Raw genomic sequence first — 19,326 nt, forward strand, 5'->3', positions numbered from 1 at the left:
CAGCTCGCAAATAGTTAAGTGACTTCCTGCAAACGCTACAGTCCCAGCAACCAGCCTTCCAATCAAAAGTAAGTTGGTTGATGTCACTGACATTGGCTCAGCCAATCAGAAGGCCGTTCCGAAGGCAAGCGCTCCACACTAGTAAACGCGAAGAGCTGTAGTGAAACTGAACACATCCTTGGATTTTGTGTTGCTAGTAGTAAAACTGAGATATGTATGGAAGGGCAGGGGTGATGAATAAATACAATGTAAGTCTATAATTTAAAAAAAACTAAATACGTCAGGCCAAGTTGTCCAAGAATAAACAGCAATGAGAAAGCATCAATCCGTTTTTTCCGTTTGGGGATGAAGCATACTTTGAGGCAGATTTTTAAATAATTCTTCCATCCAGTACATTAACTATGACTAATTTATCTTAAAAGTACGAGCTGATAAGAGTTTTGCGTTAAAGCACAGTCTTTCTACTGTCTCTCTATTCTTACTTTGAAACACCCCATCTTTGATTTTGTGAGACGTCTTAATTCCTCTTCTCTCATGCAATTGATTCTACGTAAACTGTTCTCCTTTTGTTTTGAAGCTATTGTAACCTCCTTCAGATAAATGGAAACAAAAATCCCTCATCTTTACAGATTAAAAAAACAAAATTCTTAGTTCATTTTCTTTTCAAAGACCCCCGAGGGATGTTAGGCTGTGTCTCTTTCCTCACTTTACATATGTGGAGACTGAGATGCAAGGAAGTGACTTATCTACCTTATCAGGTAGATAGTGAGAGAACTCCATTGTAAACATAAATCTGAGTCCTAGCTATTTGGGCTTCACAACGGAACTCTTTGGTTTTGTGAAATATTAACTGTGCTAAACAGATTCTTAAGAACTGGAACCAGCCAGAGATCCTTAGCCATTGAATACTGGGGCATTACTTGATCAACAATTAGCATGGCTCTTGGAGTCTGATTAACTAGGTTTGCCTCTCCCTCCAAAGGAATGATTGGGTTGTTTTCTATCTTGATAGCTGAGAAAAGAATCTGGGGCCAATATCTTGCAGGAGGTATACTGTCAGCAGAATTGATTAAAAATACTTTTACTTTCCTAAGTGGGTGTGAGAGGTACCTGCTTCTACGTCATACAGATCCAGTGAGGTCTAACCATATACCCCACTGGCTATTAGCCTTTGTTAAGGTTTGGGAAAGTTACAACAGGTTCCTGGACTCTTAAGGAAGGGTCCCAAATCTACTCTTCTAGTTTGAAGGCTTGTGTAGTTTTTGACTTTGCTTTTGAAGTAATACAGAAAGATTTTGCAGTAGGTGACTATACAGGAAAGGGAAGCTTAGAAAGGAGGTCCTGGTCAACCAAGAATATCATCATCATCATTATCACCATCATAGTAAGGAAGGTACATGTAAAGTGAAGCCATCTTAGATTTCTTATATTCCAGTCCCCTAAATTTTAGAGAAGAATTCACTGAAGCCCAAGGGAGTATGCCTACTTCATGATTTTTCTGGGACAAGCTCTGTCCCCAAGGATGTATGATAACTTAGAAATTGCACATTTGTTTGCCTCTTTAAGGTCCAGCATAAATAACAGCGGGATCTCTCCAGGACTATGATCCTGGCCTGTAGAGCCTCTCAGACTTGTACTGTAACTGGCATTGCACTAGGTGTCTTCAGATAGCCTTAGAGTTACTGGGGTTATTGCAGAAAAGAAGGAAAGTCTGTATCCTTCCTTGAAGATTATGATCCAGGAACTTGACTAAATCAATCATCATAGGTTTGGGTTTTTTTTTTTGGTTTGTTTGTTTTAATATAGACTTTCCCCTCCCTTACATCTTGCCCTCTTCTCTTTAACTCCCTTTAATTTAATTTTGTTTGGACTGGGCGTAAACCCTGAACTCTTCCAACTCATTCATTTCAGAGTTACACAAGAAAGCAATAAAATAAAACTGAGGTTTCATCCACATGAATTTCTCTCACACATTTACAAACATAACTGCTACTTGTTTTAGAATCTTTTTAAACCTTGCAATTCTAGAATTGTAGAAATGCATTCTCCTTGTTCTTTTCCACTCATTCACTCTCCAGATACTTGTTTCTGTCAATTAAATAGGAATGGGGGAATACAGAAATGAAAACATAGTCTGTCTTCAATGAGGCTTACATGTTAAAAACAAAAAATATATGTATATATGTATATGTAAAAGTATAGATAGGTATATAATATATAATAAATATATATAACATATACAAAACAATCCCTACATCAGGATTTTTTTCTTGAATTTTCAACAATAAGGTCTCCTTTCTGTGTTGGGATTTGTATTAAAATAGTCTTAGGATTAAAATCAATTTATGCTGTTTTGCCAGCATGTGGTTGTCCCAATTAAAATTCTGGCAAAATAACTTATCCCAGATTAATGTGAATCATTCCTAATTACAATGAATAATTAACGAGTAAAGTATATATTTTGCCACATAAATATAAGAGGCCTGTTTTCCCCCACGTTAGTCTTTGTAAGTACAGATTTCAAGTCCACACAAACCAACTGAGAGGAACACAAGCACTGAGACTGTAATTGTGCATTATAGTTTATAAGCATGTATTTTCCTCCCTAAATTCTGCCTAAACCTTAGCTTTATTATCCAAGTTCTCAAGAACAATGGCTTATGGGCCTGTAGCTAGAACATATGTCTGATTTTCTGTGCATCCTAAAATAATTATTATCATCACCTCTCCTAAGTAGTAGTGCCTACAATGATCTGGTTTTTCAGCAGGTGTTTAGGCCAGCGTGGGGCAGGGAACTGGCTTCCTGGGCCTGAGAGGGGCTGTGTAACCTCAGGCAACCTCGGAGCTATTTCCTTATCTGTGAATTAATGGGATTAGACTAATACATCTCTGTAGTCCCTCCCAAACTCCAAATACTCTGAGGATCCCCCACCACCCACTCCCACTGAAAAATCCTAGGGAAAAAAACTGAGCAAGATTTGGGTTCTTTAAACACCACCTCATCTGCTGCACATTAACAAACACAGCTCTTTAGGGCAGTGAAGGTCAGAATATCTTAAATCAATATTTAATGGGATAGCAGGCACAAATATAAATTTGCCCAAAATCCATTAAACCCTTTATCCCTTAATTTCATGGTCTTTTTTTTTTTTTTTTTTTACTTCAAACAAGTTTGTGGAAAGTGACCTGGGGCGGGGGAGGGGTCATAGAATCCTACGCTTTTTCCTAGACAAGTTTTTCACCCTAGCTTGAAGTGAGGTATTTTCAGGCAAAAGCAGAGCATTGCCAGGCCTCTCCCCGAGAGGTTTTAATTCAAAAGGAGCCCAAAGGAATTTCCCCAACGCACCTCGTGGAGCTAATCACCTGGAGTTTAGTCTTCAAGTATACATTGCTCAGTCTCACCCCTACCCAAGACCCAGGGAGGTTTAGGTTAAAATCGCACCCTGTAGGTAGTGGGATCCGCCAACGCTGGCTTTTCTCACTCTTCCCTGCTGGGAGGCGTGGACGGTGCTGGGCAGAGCTGCCAGCCTCCAGGCGGGAAGGAAGGAGAACAGATGGCCCGCTGGGGGTAGGGGATCACGTGTCGGACCTCACTCTGGGCTGGATCCAGGCTTCTTTCAGGACCCTGGTCCTTCGGCTTCAGAGATCCCACCTAGGCATATGGTGGGGGGGGGGGGTGGAGAGCAGTGCTCATTTTACTGAAAGCTGGGTAATTAAGGTAAGGTGGCAAGTTTGGGGAGGAGGGAGGGTGGAGAGGCTGAAGGGATCGGGCTTCCAACAATGGCGATGTGCCTGGATTTGAAATACAGTCAGGTAAAGCCCTATCTGGTGAAACGGCCGTGGCCATAACAACAGTTAACACCCAGGGGCTGGGGGGGGGGGGTGCCTCCGGCCAGCGGGAAAACTTGCACAACGCCCTACTTTGCTCTCGCTTCACTTAGCAGCCTGCCGCAAAATTCCAGGCCTCTCCTTTGCCGAGCAGAAAGGCCACCCGTTCATGCATATGCAGGAGGATAAGTTTAGCTCGCAGCCCCTAGCGCTCCGAGAAGCCCCGCGCAGCGCGCGGTGAATCACCCAAGCTCGGGGGCGGGCGCTCTGCTCCGGCCGCAGACTGGCGGGCGGCTCAACCAGTCGCCGGCCGCGCGCTCCGTCCTGGCATCGCCCTTTTAAAAAGTCTTCCGCCGGCGGCCGCCGCCGCAGCAGCCTGAGGAGGGGAGTTCATTTGAGGACAGTCCCAGTTCTCAGAAATCCCTTCCCTGCTGGAACATCAAGCTCCCTTTACTGCAGTTGAACAAACTGCCCTAGATTGGGGGATGAGGAACCCGCCCCAAACTCGTGCAAGCAGCTCCGGGCGCCCGCGCCCACGTGAGCTAACCTTGAAATTAGTCCCCGCACCAGGGCGGTAGGGGGTCGGGGAGGGCGGGGGCTGGTTGTTGGCTCCTCCGGGTGCGCATACGCCCCCGACCCCTCTGTTTCATAACTCTGGTGGGGTTGCATTAAAAAAAATTCTCCGGGATAAAATAGGTGTGTGATGGGGTGGGGGAGAGCACCTTCTCCATCACCCACGCCCGCAAGGAAGAGGAAAACCTGCCCTGCGGTCCCCCTGGGAACACTGCGGAGTAGGGTGTCGGATGACATCAGCTTCTAAACATAGCCAGCACCGCACCCCAACTCTGAGCGCCGCGAGCAGGGCTCAGGCGAGGAGGGGTGTAGCGGGGGAGGCGTGTGCTGCTGTCCGCCCGCGGGGGTTGGCCGGGCTGTGCGGGAGAAGATGACTTTGCAGGAATCGTGCTCTAAGAGTTTGCAGGCAAACCTCTCCCTCGATGGTCGGGCCACAGGGTTAGGAAACATTCGTGCCATTCTGCGCTCTCCCCTGCCCCACAAAAGCCACCAACACGCACGTAGCCCTTGGATCTAAGGTGCCTTTACTTGTATAAATCAACTCATCCCCTAGCCGTAGCGCCTGGTTTGGTTGGTCCCCGGACCATCCGCGCCCTCCAGCCCTGCGCCTGCTCCGGGCTAAGCCGGTGAGAGGGTCGGCGCGGCCCTCCTGGTGAGTCAGATGGGCTGTGTTTCCTGTGGTTGTTGTGGAACAGTTTGTCCTTTTTACCACCCCCCCCCCGCCCGGTCTCCACCCCCTTGGTAAATATAGCGCTCACGTTTCATCATCTCTTTGTCCAACGAGCGCCAGACACCCCGGCCCGCGGCCCCCGCCGCCTCCCTCCTCCTCACGGCTCGCAGTTACCTCGCATAACCCCGCGCGGGTAGCAGCCTTCCAAGAGGCCCCCGCCAGCCCTGCACCCTATAGCTTCCCGCCGCAGTACACTCCCACCTCCCTCCTATCTCCTCCCTTGCTTCCAATTCGCACTTAAGTTGTGCCCCCATGCCCTCGTCCCACCCTAGCTACCCCGGTGTCCCGGGGACCCGGTTGCAAAGTGTATAGGTGTTGGGAGGTAGACCCCCACTTCTTCCCAGCCCCAGGGGGCACCCCACGCCCAGGCCAGTACAGGATCTTCCACTTACCCAACCTCCCCCTTCCCAAGGCCACCCTTTGTTCCCCTCCCAGGCGCAGGTGAAAAGCTGCTGAGACAGTGTCTGATTCACCAACAGCTGAAGCAGCTACGTGGACCTGGGGGTGGGCGCTTCGTGAACCGTCCCCTTCCCACCCCATCACTACAGAGGGGAGTGGGCTGGTGGGTCGGAAAAGGCGAGGTGGGTGGATAACAGCCGGGAAGCGCCTGCTTACTCTTCTCTCTCTCCCTTCCCCTCCCAGTTTCATTTCCACACATACAACCACCCACCGGGGACCGGAGGCGGCTGGTGTTCTCTGAACACAGGGAACTGGCGCTCTCTGTGGTCTCCTGTTTACTTCCCCCCTCCCCTCCCCTCCCTGCCCCTCCTCCTCACCCCCACCACCCCACACTGCCTCCCGCCCGGAGCAGCTGGGAAACCTGCAGCAAAACACTGCAGTCATGAGATTTCCCTGGACCCGAGCTGTGGCCTGGGTTGGCCCTGCCCTGCCCTGTCTTGCCCTGTCTTGCCCTGCCCTGTCCCCACTTGGGGCACTTCTTTGTCCTGGAAAGGCTCTTGGGACTCCCAGTCCTGGAATGTGGAAGAGGCCTCCCTTCCTCCCTCTTCCTCTCCTCCCTTCGCACCAGATATCATCCTGTGGGGGCCCTGCCTGGCTGCTTTTTTGGCCAGGGCTCTGGGCCACCCCCATGAGTGGCCACCTGTCCAGGGACAGGTAGTAAGAAAGCTGACAGTGTGGAAGAACTCGCATCCAGGATGCTGCAGAGCTGGCCTGTTTGCCATCACAGGCTGTCCTGTCCATGAGAGGGTGTCCAGAATTCCCTGCTGATCTAAGTTTTCAGGCAGATCCCAGAAACCTGCTCCCAGGGACACACCCTCTCCTTACGGAGTCTGGCAAAACCTTCCCTTTCAAAAGCTTGCTTCCCAGCTGGGAGGAATTCAGCCTCTTTCTCTAAGTAAGATGAATGAACAAAGAGCTCTGAGGAGGCCATAAGCATTTGAGCTCTGGGTGCCGCCTGCTTTAAGTTCACCCCATTTAAAAACCACCTCTTCACCACCACTCTCTGCTCCACTGCCATGGTTACCAGCTCCCTGTCCTTCAGCAGCACAAATGCTGCACAGAGGCAAAAACAAACAAGGGCATTTTCAGTGTTCTTTTAAATATCCAAAATACTGCCTTGGCATTTTGGTAGCCCAGAAGAGGGAATGAAGAGTCCCGACTGCTCCCTGGTTTCCTTCTGACCCCATAACCCTCACCCTGGACAGTCTCTCAGAGCCAAAGGAGGGAAGGAAGCTTATTGAGATACTAGAGGGTGGAAAATCAAAACAGAGCAAGTCTACCTACAGCTGAAGAATTATTACCCAAGTTAGACAATTTCTCCCCTCTGCCCTCCAGCTTTAAAGCCCTCAGCTGCTCTGAAGTACCTGCCATCAGACTATACAATGCCCTGCTTGTTGCTGTATTTTGCCACGTCTCTCTTGTGTACCCCAACCCCCATTCCCTGGAGATTCTAGCACCTGACTCACAGCACCACCCCCATAACATTTTTGGTGAATTTAGCATCCTTGTAGAGTAACGGCCCTGGTAACTAAACTGCAACCATTTTGCCCTCCATCCTACTGTCATGTGGGTATGCTAAGACCTGTGCATCACCAAATAACAGTACCACCTCTGAACTTTTCTTTTCAAGCACCCTGTTTCCTAATCAACACCTATTTCCTTTCCACCTTATTTATTCTAATAACCCCATTTAAACAATTTTTTTATCCTAATTTGACCTCCAATTTGTGTTTCCACTGTTCATCATTGCCCTTATATTCTCACATCTCTCCTACTCATCTTAGATTTCATAGTCTATCACTATCATTCTTTTGCATATATTCCTTATTCCTGGGACTACCTGCAAAACCCTGATTCTGTCCAGCTTAACATGCTGGACAAATAAAACAGCCAACTGCTGTCACTAAATTTATGATCATAAATCTCAGTGGGTTCTCAACACTGCCCTTCTGCATTTTCCTAGTCAGTTTACTTTCCCACACTCTGAAATGACATTACAGCTTCTATCCTCAAATAGCCACACCTCTCCCCTTCCTCACTCTGAGCTGAAAACCTTACTTCTCATTTCCCTGAGAAAAATAAAAGCAATTTCACAAGAACTGCCTCATCTTCCTACCACCATGGCTTTCATCCTACCTGCCTCTGCTCAAACTCTGCCTTCCCACCTGTCTCATGTATGTCTTATCCCTGCTCCTTCCTGTCTAAGGCAAGCCCTTCTATTTGGCACCACAGTCTCTACCCGTTCTATTTAATGACTGCTCCTGAAATTATCTCATTTCTTGCTCAATTGTCCCTCTCTCTTAAATAATTCACTTCAGTACAAAAACATGGTATATACTCCTTCCTGTCTTTATATGTACATATGTGTGGCTCTGTCCCTTCGGTACTATATTCCCCTCCAGTATTACTCTATTTGCCATTTTCCCTTGGCTGCAAGCACCTCAAAGTTGCCTGTATATCCAGACCTCCTATTTTCTCTTGATCTCATGCCAATCAGATTTTCACCCCCATTACTCCATCAAAACTGTTCTTGTCAAGGTCACAAATGACCTCCATCCTACCAAATCTATTGGAAAGTTACTTCACTTCATCCACCTTGAAGCAAAGAAGACTAAGAAGGCGTGTCCAGTGAAGTAAGAAGAAAATAGGGAAACATGGTATCCTAGAAGCCAAGAGAAACTGTTTCAAGGAAGAGAGTTTAATGCCTTCTTAGTCTCCTTTGCTGGACTCCTTTTCAGCTCTTCTAGCTCTGTAAGAAGTGAGGTGTCCCATGGCCCCAGCCTTCACCTTTTTCTATATCTACATTCACTCTCTTGGTGACTCAGTCCACCCTCAAGGCATTAATACCTTCTGTATGCCATTGACTCCCAAATTTTTATCTTCAGTCCAGACTTTTCTCTTGATGTCACCCTTGACTATCCAACTATCTATGCATTATTTACACTTGATGCAGGGGAGACCTTTTAAAGAATGCTTTTTAAAAAATACACATTAGGTCACATCTCTAACAGGCATCTCAAACTTAACATAGTAAAATTGAACCACTAATTATCTGCCCCTCTCCCAGACAAATGATTCTATTCAAAGCCCTCCCCATCTTAGATAAAGGCATTCCTGTGCCTCTGGTTGCTCAGGCCAAAAACCAAGGAGTTATCTTTGATTCCTCTCTTTAATTTATGCCCTACAGCTAATCCATCAGGAACTCTTATTCATTGTGTTTTCCAAATACAGCCAGAATCTGCCCTTCTTGTTACTTTCACTGCTACCAATTTCATCTCTTGCATGGATAACATCAGTAGTCTTCCAGCTGGTCTTTCTCCTCTACCCCTGCCCTGCTTTTTTTCTCAACACAACTGTTAGGATGCTTTTTAAAAAATACACATTAGGTCACATCTCTCCCCTGCTCAAAGCTCCACAGTGACTCCTATCTTAGAGGAACTGCCGAAGTCCTCATAATGGGGACAGGACCGACACCATCCACCTGAAAGGCAGCTGTCTGACCTCCTCTCCTACTTGCACCCCTGCTCATTCCCCTGCAGCTACACTGCCCAGCTTGCTCAGCTGAGACCTTTCTAGCCACATTCCAGACAAAAAGCATTCACAGTGGCTCCTCCTTCTATCTGGACCCTCTTCTCCAAGGTTTCTGCATGGTTCACTCCCTCACCTTCTCCAAGCCTTTGCTCCAGTGTCCTCTTCTACAAGAGGTCTGCCCTGGCTGTCCTATTTGTAGTTGCAACCATGCAGCTGGCCTTTTCTGCATTTTCTTTTCCCATGCCACTTTTCATATTCTGACGTGCTACATAGTTTGCTTATTTATTATATTTGTTGTTTATTGTCTGTCTCCTACTAAATACAAGCTGTTTGTTCACTGATGTATTCTTAGTGTCCAGAACAGGAAGTGGCAGGTAATAAGCTCTCAGTATATTGTGCTGAATGTTGAGTAAACAGCTATCATTTTTGTGAACCCTTGCTATGCACCAAGCACTCCAACATACGCTCTATGTAGTCTCAGCACTCCCAGTTTAGAGATGAGGAAATTAAGGTACAGAGAGGATAAATGACAAACCCAGGCTCACGTGGTGGCAAAGCTAGGATTTTAACCCAGGACTCCGACTCCAGAGCTCATGTTTCTTACACTCCATTATCGTGCTCCTGTATGTGAGTAAGGCCAGCAGTGAGCTTTCTGCTGTGGCTGCAGTCAGCTGTGGATAAACACGTTGTGACATCTGCAGATGTCACCTGACTGTGTGGGAGCACGGTGCATCACACAGGTTCCTTCCTTTATTCTAGACGTTGGTGCTGAAGGAAGAGTGAGGGTAATGGGCAAGGACATGGCCATGTATTCAGCTGGCACTAAAATATTTTGGCTACCTATGAAAATGCTGAGCATATTCATAGAATAGAGGCAGCATGGTGATATCAATGTCTTTCTTGCTCACCATTCATTTTGAAGAAGGACTGGCTGGGGTGTCTCATAATTCAGGACCCAAGTTGATGGAACAGCTACTATTGGAACATTCAAGGGTAGTTTCTACTTATTATGTCACCATCCCATCCACAAGGAGAACAAGACGCACAATCCTCCCATGTGCCCAAATGGCAGAGAGCTGGAAATATTTTTGTTAGTCCATGTCCAGTACGGCTGAGGAAGCTCTTGTTGGGCCAACCCTCTTATCGATACCAACTATAACTCTGGATAAAATACAAAAAACAATTACCTGAGGCTCCTGGAGAGTGAAAAAAAAGCAGGCAGATACTGGAAAGGAGTTGGCATTTGGAAGAAGGGAATGACACAAGGAGGATTTCCTGTTTATTATGGGTTTTAGCCTAAGTGTAGGTCCTAATTTGTACCATTTAAAATGGTTAAAATACTGATAGAAAGTCAATAGTTATTGTTTTAAAGAGCTAGAGGGTAAGTTTGGGGGCACCCACAAGTGCTGGAAAGTAAGGGAAAAAATTCCAGAAGAGAGAGAGCAAGAGATAAGGAGCCCCAAATTGTGGGTATAAACTCTGCCCAAATCTCTGGGTGATCACTGAATCATACATGCATGCGGCATACTCCAAGCAGCTCAGGTAAGACTACACAAGGGAAGTAAAATTTGAGCAGCTATTCACTGTAGGAAAGATGGAGTTTTGTGGTTTGAGTTTGGTCAAGTTAGCTGTTCACTTAAATTAAAAAACAAATACTCCTTAGAGGAACATAACAGAATCCACAATCCACCTGTTATCCACAATATCCAGGATACATTCCAAACTTACCTGACATATGAAGAAACAGAACACTGTGACCCATTCAAACCAGAAAAGACAGTCAATGGACATCAACTCCTGGATAACTCAGATGTTCTATTGCAGATATAGGTTTTAAAGCAGCTATTATGCTTATGATCATGGATGGTAAGAAAAATATGCTTGTATGAATGAACAGGGAATCTCAGTAGAGACATAGAAACCAAAAAGTCAAGTGGAAATTTATAGAATTTAAAAACAGCCAGAGGAAATGATTTAAAAAAAAAAGTCAGTACTTGATGTCATCAATAGAAATTACCTAATCAGAAGACAGAAAAAATATGGGGAAAAAGAGCCTCAGGGACCTGTGGGGTCAATATTAGAATACCTAGTACATGTGTAACTGGAGTCCCAGGAGAAGAGACTGAAAATGAGACAGGCAATATACTTGAAGAAGTAATAGTGAGACATAAATGGACATATTCAAAAAGCTCAGTGAACACTAAGAAGCATTAACACAGAGAAAACCACATCTAAGCATGTCACAGTCAAACTCCTAAAAGTTAAAGACAAAGAGAAAATAATAGAAGCTGCTAGAAAAACAGAGAAAATCATAAAAGCTGCCAGAAAAAGGTCGTATTGTATCTAGAGGAATAATGATTTGAATACCACTAACTTCTCATCAGAAGCAATACAGACCAGTATACAATAAATGACATCTTTAAGGTACTGGAAAGCAAAAACAAAAACAAACCCCCTGTCAAACTAGATTTCTATGTCTAATGGAAGTATCTTTCAAGAATGAAGACAAAACAAGGATAATTTCAGATGAAAGAAAACCAAGGGAATTTGCCACCAACAGGTCTGCACTGCAAGAAATGCTAGGGAGGGATAAATTTGGAGTTTGGGATTGGCAGATACAAACTACTATGTACAGAATAGATAAACAACAAGGTCCTACTGTATAGCCCAGGGAACTATATTCAGTGGCTTGTAGTAACCAGTAATGAAAAAGAATATACATATATCTATAAAAATATTATTATATAACATATTATATATATATAAAACTGAATCTCTATGCTGTATATCAGAAACTAATACACTATAAATTAATGATACTTCAATTTTTAAAAAAGGGGGGAAAAAAAGAAATGCTAAAGCTCTTCAGAATGAAGGAACATGAAACCAAATAGACTTAGATCTTTAGAAAGGAATACAGAGACTCAGAAATGGCAAATATATGAGTAAATATAAAATACTTAAAACATTTCTTTAAAATGCATATTAACTGTTTAAGGCAAAAATTATAACATTGTCTTGTTGCAGTTCACTATAATGTATGTGTACTACATATAATTATAGCATAAAAGATAGGGGGAGGGTAAGTGAACCTATTTATTACAAGTTTTCAAAATTTTATGTGAAGTCTAAGTAGATATATTTGATGTTCAGCAAGTTAATGACTACTATGGTATACCTTCCCAAAGAGTTCACAGTATGGTGAAAGAAGATATATGTCCACAAATTTAAAACACTGCGTGGTACGTGTGAACAAAATAGTTTGTACAAAGAGCCCTGGGATTCTAGGAAATTAGTAATTAGTTCTCCTTAGGGGTAGATAAGTAAAGGCTTCGTGGTAGAAGTTACATTTGAACTGGGTTGTGAAGGACGATTAAAAGATGAGAAGAAAGGCAAACAGTATGAACAGAGATGTGAGGGAAGATGGAACAGAGATGTGAGGGAAGATGGTATAGAGTGTGTTTAGGGCATCAAAAGTCATCTGATTCTTCCTCTGGGCGTGGCAGGAACTATGAACCTGTCAGAAAGAGCCTCAAAGAGAAAGATCACTGTATGGTAAAGATGGAGGATAAATGGAGGCAGAAAAAACTTGGAGGCAAAAGACTAATTGGGAGGTGATTACAAACATCATAAAAGATAATGCGGACCTGAGTAAAGGCTATGGCAGTGGGACTGGGGATGAGGGAATGATGGAATAATGGAATGATGGGAGAGGTGGTCGGAAAACAGCACTAGCTGGACTTAATAACCAACTGAATACTGGGAGGAATCCAGAGTAACCCTCAGGTTTATGAATGTGGAGACTGGTGCCATTAACTAAGATAGAAAAAAACCCACAAACACTGGAGGAGCGGATTTGGACATGGCTTCAAGGACTGGAGTAATTAACTTGGTTTTGATACTTTGAGTTTGCTGAGCCTGCAGGACATTGGGTGGAAGTGGCTGCTGCCCTAATACCAAATCTCCCTTCTCTTGGGAGCTGGCCTTGATTTCTGTTGGGTACCCATGCCTTCTCAGGCAGTCCAAGTGTTTTGGGAAATCTGAACTCTATGTCAGGATATGGAACCTGGGCATTTTACTTTAGACTAAGTTTATCAGACAAATTTAATCTTCTGGTACTTTAAGAATAGGTATGGAATCCAATTTAGATACATTAGCCTGGAGACTTTTGACTCTTTCCTTTTGGGTCAGGTAGTAATATATGATGGCAGCATCTGGAGGATCTGCAAGCAGTCTGTGACCACGAGGGAAGCCAGCCTTAGGGTGAGTTGGACAGACAGAAGTCTGATCAAAGACTTAGAAAGGAACTGGGTCTTCAATGACAGTGAGTTGATGAATCCAATTGACCCTAAAGCTTATACAACCTGTGAACTTTCATGGCACTGAAGCCAGTAAGTGTTCTATTTTATAAAGCCAGTTTTGTTACAGTATTTGCAACACAAAGAGCCTAACTGATCTATTCAAATAGAGGTGGCCAGTAGGCATTTGGAAAGATAAGAGTGGATCTCAGAAGAGTCTTGGGTTGATAGAAGTCAACTGTCTCAGCTGAGACTGGGGTTACGGTAGTGGATGAGACTGCCTAGAGAGCAAAAGTCAAGGGAGAAGAGAAGATGAAGGTGTACAGGCAGAAGGCGAGGAAAGCAGAAGCGGAGGAGGACATGAGTAAAGGTGTGTCACAAGAGCTAGAGGAGGAGAGGTTCAAGAGAAAGGGAGTTGTTGACAGTGGTCAAACAGGATGAGGACTAGATTTAAAAATTAAGAGGCGATGGAGCAGTTTGGTGGGTTAGATACTTCATTTCCTACACAGAAACTACTCCCCACTCCTTCCTGGTGGAGATCCCTTGATCTCATAAAAAGTAGGCCTGACTCTGCTCTGGAAGTGAGCATGTGACCCAATTCCGACCAATGGGGTGTGAGGAGGGTAAGTTTATTGAGAGGCAGGCACAGAAGGACAAAGTCTGTTCATTGAGCCATTCTGTCACACAGTTGTGTGAGGCTATGATGCTTAGATCTGTTATGAACATGACAAGAAGGCCAAGAGGATATCTGAGAGACCAACCCAGAGCCCTGTTGTTGGTTAAGTGCTGAACTGCTAGTAATGACCTACTTCTGGGCTTGTTTATGAGAAAATAATACTGTTTGTGTATAAGCCATTGCCAGTTGGATGTTCTGTTATTTGCAGCCTAACAAGACACATTTAGGAAGAAATGTTTCAGAAGATTAGTGGTTCATAAATCAAACTCAAATGAGCTGAGGTGTGAACTATAGGTAAACACATAGAGACTATGGCACGGTTTTGCAAGAATCTGGGAGGTTAAGGGGAAAAGCAGATGTAGGGTACATTAAGGGAAGGAAAGGTGATCAGAACATTTTTTTTCTAGATCGGAAATATTTGAACATGTTTCATCAGGGAGAAGGAGCTAGTGGTTAGGCAGAAATTAAAAATATATGAAAGAGATCACTGATAAAACAAGGTACAGAAGGGAACAGTCTCAAGAGCCCAGGAGGAAAAAGGAAAGCTATGTCTTCCTTTGAGGCAGAAAGAAGAATGTGAGCTTGACTGAAATGTAGAGCAGTCTGGAGGTGGAAAGAGGAAAGCCCTGGGGAGTTCATGCCTGTTTTCTACCAGAAACAAGGTAGTCTGTGCAAGGAAGATGATGGGGAATGTGACAGAGGCCATGGGGAGAGTGGCAAGGGTTTGGAACGCCTGTCATCAGAATAAGCCACCTTATTTATATCTCCCTGCACTGTGCCTGGCACATGGCAGGTTCTGTCTGTGAAAAGAATGAGTTGACTCAATGTGAGTAATAGGATCGTTAAACAGCAACAGCTGCCTAGCTGAGATGGGAAACCATGCATTTGTGGGGCTTTCTTAATAACTTTTATTTCTTATTGCAGAATGAATAGAATTTCATTGTAGAAGAGTCAAAAAATACAGATAAACACATAGAAAAGGAATAAAAAACAATTCTATCCTACAAACCTGGAGCTAACCATGGTTCATATTTCAGTATATATTGGTTTTGTCCTTTTTATGCGCAGGTATATGTATTTTTTAAAAAAGCAAGATCAGGCTGTACATTTTTATAATCTCTTTTTCAGCTAACAAGTCAGATGAAACAATTCTATGAATGTTTTCTCCCATATTTTAAATTCTTCTACTTTATTATTTTAGAAAATCATCTTTTGAATAAGTAAACATCTTGAGGATCACTAAAGATCGATACACATAGTTTCCTCATATCTAGGGCCTGCCGTAGAATTCTGATATAAATGTACCTTGATTTATTTGACAAGTTCCCTGCTGCTCAGCATTTAGGTTACTTTGGGTCTTTTGAAATTTCAAAAAAAAATTACATTAAATGTTACTTTAAATAACTTTCTTTCACTTAGGAGCAATACATCTATAGGATAAAGTTCTCAAAGCATTGCTAGGTTAAAAGCTATGTGCATTTGAAATTTTGAAAGACGTCAAATTGCTTTCCTTAGAGTTTGTACCCTGTACCATGTATGTGTACAAACTTATTCGTATAGCAATGTGTAAAAGTTAAACTAGCTATGTATAAAAGTGCCTGTTTCTCCACCTCCTCATCCATGAGTTGGTCAAAAATGTGTTTCACGTTTCATTTCAGGGTGCTTTTAATTTTCATTCTCTCATAAGTTGTGAGGTTGAGAATCTTTTCATGTTTGAGAGCTTTCGTTATTTACATTTTTAACCTATCGCTATTGCTCCTTTTCTTTTGGACCACAGGCACTTTCCCTACTGTCTTTCTATATTAGGATATTAGCCTTTTGTCTGTGATATGAATCAGCAAAGTCTTTCCCAATTTGTCATTTGCCTTTTAACTTTGCTTATTGCTTTTGCCATGCAGAAGTGTTTTTGTAATTGTTATATTTATCAGTTTTTCATACTTCTAGATGTTACTTCATAATTTTAAAGTCCTTCCACATTCATATTACAAAATATGTCCCATGGCTTCCTCTAGTGTCTTTATGATTTCATTGATCTACTTAAAATGTTTTTTCAGCATAATTTGTGAAGTGTGTACCCAATTAAATTTTTTTTCAAATGATATTCTGTTATTCTAATCCTATATGTTGATTTTATTTAAGATACACTCATGTCATTTCTGAATAAAGATGGTTTTTCTTCCTCTTTTTTGAGCTTCATGCCTTTTCTTTTTCTTACCTTATTGAACTTGCCAAAACCTCTAGTAAAATGTTGGCTGAAGGAGGGGGAGTGGGCATCTTTGCCTTGTTCTTGATCTTACCTGAGAGCAAACAGGTAAAGGACCAGCTGGCTCTGTGTTGCCAAACTGCTCTCCACAAAGTTTATGCCAATTTGAACTACTCTGCAGTGTATGGAGTTGCCTAGGGAACCATAACCATTAAGTATGATGATACCTGCAGGATGTAGATAGTTTATCAGTTTGAGAAAGTACACTTCTATTCCTAGTTTGTTGAGAGTTTTTATCGTGAATTTTGGCAAGCCCTTTTTCCATATCTATGGAGATGATTATATACTTTTTTGGGGGCTTTATTCTGTTAATGTGGTGAATTATATTTATTTTTACAAGTTAATTCAACCTTGCATGTCTGGAATAAACCATGCTTAGTTACGATTTATTATCCTTTTCATACATTGCTTGATTCTGTTTGCTAAAACTTTGTTAAGGAGTTTTATATTATCATGAGGGACATTGGTCTGTATCCCTTATATTGGTCTTTCCTTGTGGAGTCCTTGCTATGTATTGATTTAGATACCACTTTAGTCATATACTAAATTTTCATAAATATTTGAGTCCATTTCTGGATTTTATGTTATATTCTGTTTCATTAGTATTTGTCTTTCCTACCTTATTATTGCTAATGGATGCACTGTTGGATGTTTAGGAGTTAAGCTTTTCCAGGGTCCTGCTATTACAGACAATGCTGTAATAAAGAGTATTTTGGCTAGATCTTTTCCCATTGTGTGATTATATCCTTTGTATAAATCCTTAGAAGTTGGATAGCTGGGTCAATAAGTGGACATAATTTTCAGAATTTAGCTACTTTTCTACCAGTGTCCCATCAGGAAAATAGAAACAATAGTAATCATTTCAATCAGGGTACTTAATTTAAGGAATTATTATTTTTGTTGGAAGGGCTGAAGGAGCAAACAGCAGAAAGTGAGATAACTCACAGATTAACTGCTAGAAGCCACCCCCAAGCCTAGACTCCTACAGGAGCAAACAGGAGGAGGTGGTGTTGCCAGAACCCAGGACCCCCGCTCACTACTGACTCTGATGAAGACTGTGTTTGTTGATGAAACCACTGACACTACTGCTAGGGTTGCTGCAGGATGTTGAAACCAGTCACCACCACTGCAGCTGCTGGAACCAAAAGATGTTCCACCGCCCCAGAGACAAAGCCAGAAGCAGAGAGGGATACAAATACCTTCTTCCTTTCTGCCTTCCAGTCGTCCCTCCCATCCCACCAATGCCTCCCATTGACTGAACCTAATCAGAAGCAAGATGGCAAAGAAGTCTGGAAAAAAAGTTTGCAGAGTTCAGCTCCATCTGATACAGAGAAGCAAGGCCAGCTTCATGACCATTTATCTGTGCAGTTGCTCAAGGCCCCATTCTTAGAAGAGCCCCATGCTGTCACTCTCTTGAAATTAAAAAAAAATTTTTTTTGCACAAAGGGTCCTGCTTTTTTCATTTGTATACATCCTGCAAATTACGGGTTTGGTTCTGCACAGGAAAGCATGGAAGGGCAAATATGGAATTGAGAGCAAAGAGGAAAATGCCAGGACTGCTATGGGTTGCCAACTGTTCTCCACAGAGCTTCTATCGATTTGAACTAAGTAAGGTAAAGAGTTGCCTGGACAACTGTAAATTAGTTACAGTGCTGATAGGCAAGTTCCTAAGTTTTCCCCTAAGCAGTCTCTAACAGCTCTAAAAGCAGAAGCAGAGAAGTTGTCAAACTAGTTCTCTGGCCTCTCAACTCAGAGAGTCAGATTAGTAACTCTCTCTGGGCTTGGACATGTCATTTCCCTACCTCACCCCTTCAAAGAGAAAACAGCTCTGACTGGGGAATGTGTTGGCTGTCATAAAACTCATTGCGTAATTGCTTCTGTACTTATATATCTGGTCTATCACTACATTTATCTTTTATTGTTCTTCTGTGTCTTGTTGGTACAGAGAAAATGGTGAGTCAGATACTCAGCAGCACTTGACGTTTTGGGAGGTTCAGCAAGCTGATTTCCAGGTGCAGGGCCCCTGGACATGCTCCTGGAGGGAGACATCAGTCTTCCCACTGGCCCTGAATAACCAAGCAGTGGTACGGGAATGGGGGAGGTGTTCAGAGAAGGGTCTTGAGATGTTGGTAGGGTGGTTACATTACAGTGAGGATCAGAGTGTGCCATGTCATTGAAGGAGGTAGGCAGGTGATGTGGAGAGGAAACAGACCTCACAAGGAACCCAGAACCAATACTCCAGCCCTTTAGGGACCTAGAAGAACCCACTTTGGGATAAGACACTTTCAGATATACCTCCCCTAGCCAGTAGTCTCCCCTTATGTGCAGGGGATACATTCCAAGACCCCCAGTGGATGCCTGAAACTGCGGCTAGTATTGGACCCTATATATACTGCTTTTTCCTGTACATACATACCTATGATAGAGTTTAATTTATAAATTAGGATCAGTAGAAGACTAACAACAATAACTAATAATAAAATAGAGCAATTATACCAACATACTCTAATAAAACTTATGTGAATGTGGCCTCTCTCAAAATATCTTACTCTACAAATTTAATGCCTTTTCCATCTTAACTAAGCACTTGTGCACTGTGCCCGTAAAGTCTGCAGTTAGAAGTGCAACAGCAAAAACTAGTACAAAATTTTTTTCCTTCTTCACAATCTCATGGATAGAAGATTCATTCTTACCCATAGATCCTAGCACTCTCAGCATATGATACTCTTTTCCTTATTAATTCAAGAACTTCCACCTTTTCACTTAAAGGAAGCACTTTATGGCTTCTCTTTGGATATCTGCATTGCTAGTATCACTACTAGTGCTCTGGGGCCATCATTAAGTAAAATGAGGGTGACTTGAACACAAACACTGAACATACTGATAACCAAGATGGCTGGCTACTAAGTGTCTACTGGATGGGAAACTCTGGACAAGGCATGATCCATGAACTGGGTGGGATGGAGCA

The sequence above is a fragment of the Vicugna pacos genome, chromosome 4 (assembly GCF_048564905.1).
Source record: "Vicugna pacos chromosome 4, VicPac4, whole genome shotgun sequence".
Taxonomy (NCBI): domain Eukaryota; kingdom Metazoa; phylum Chordata; class Mammalia; order Artiodactyla; family Camelidae; genus Vicugna; species Vicugna pacos.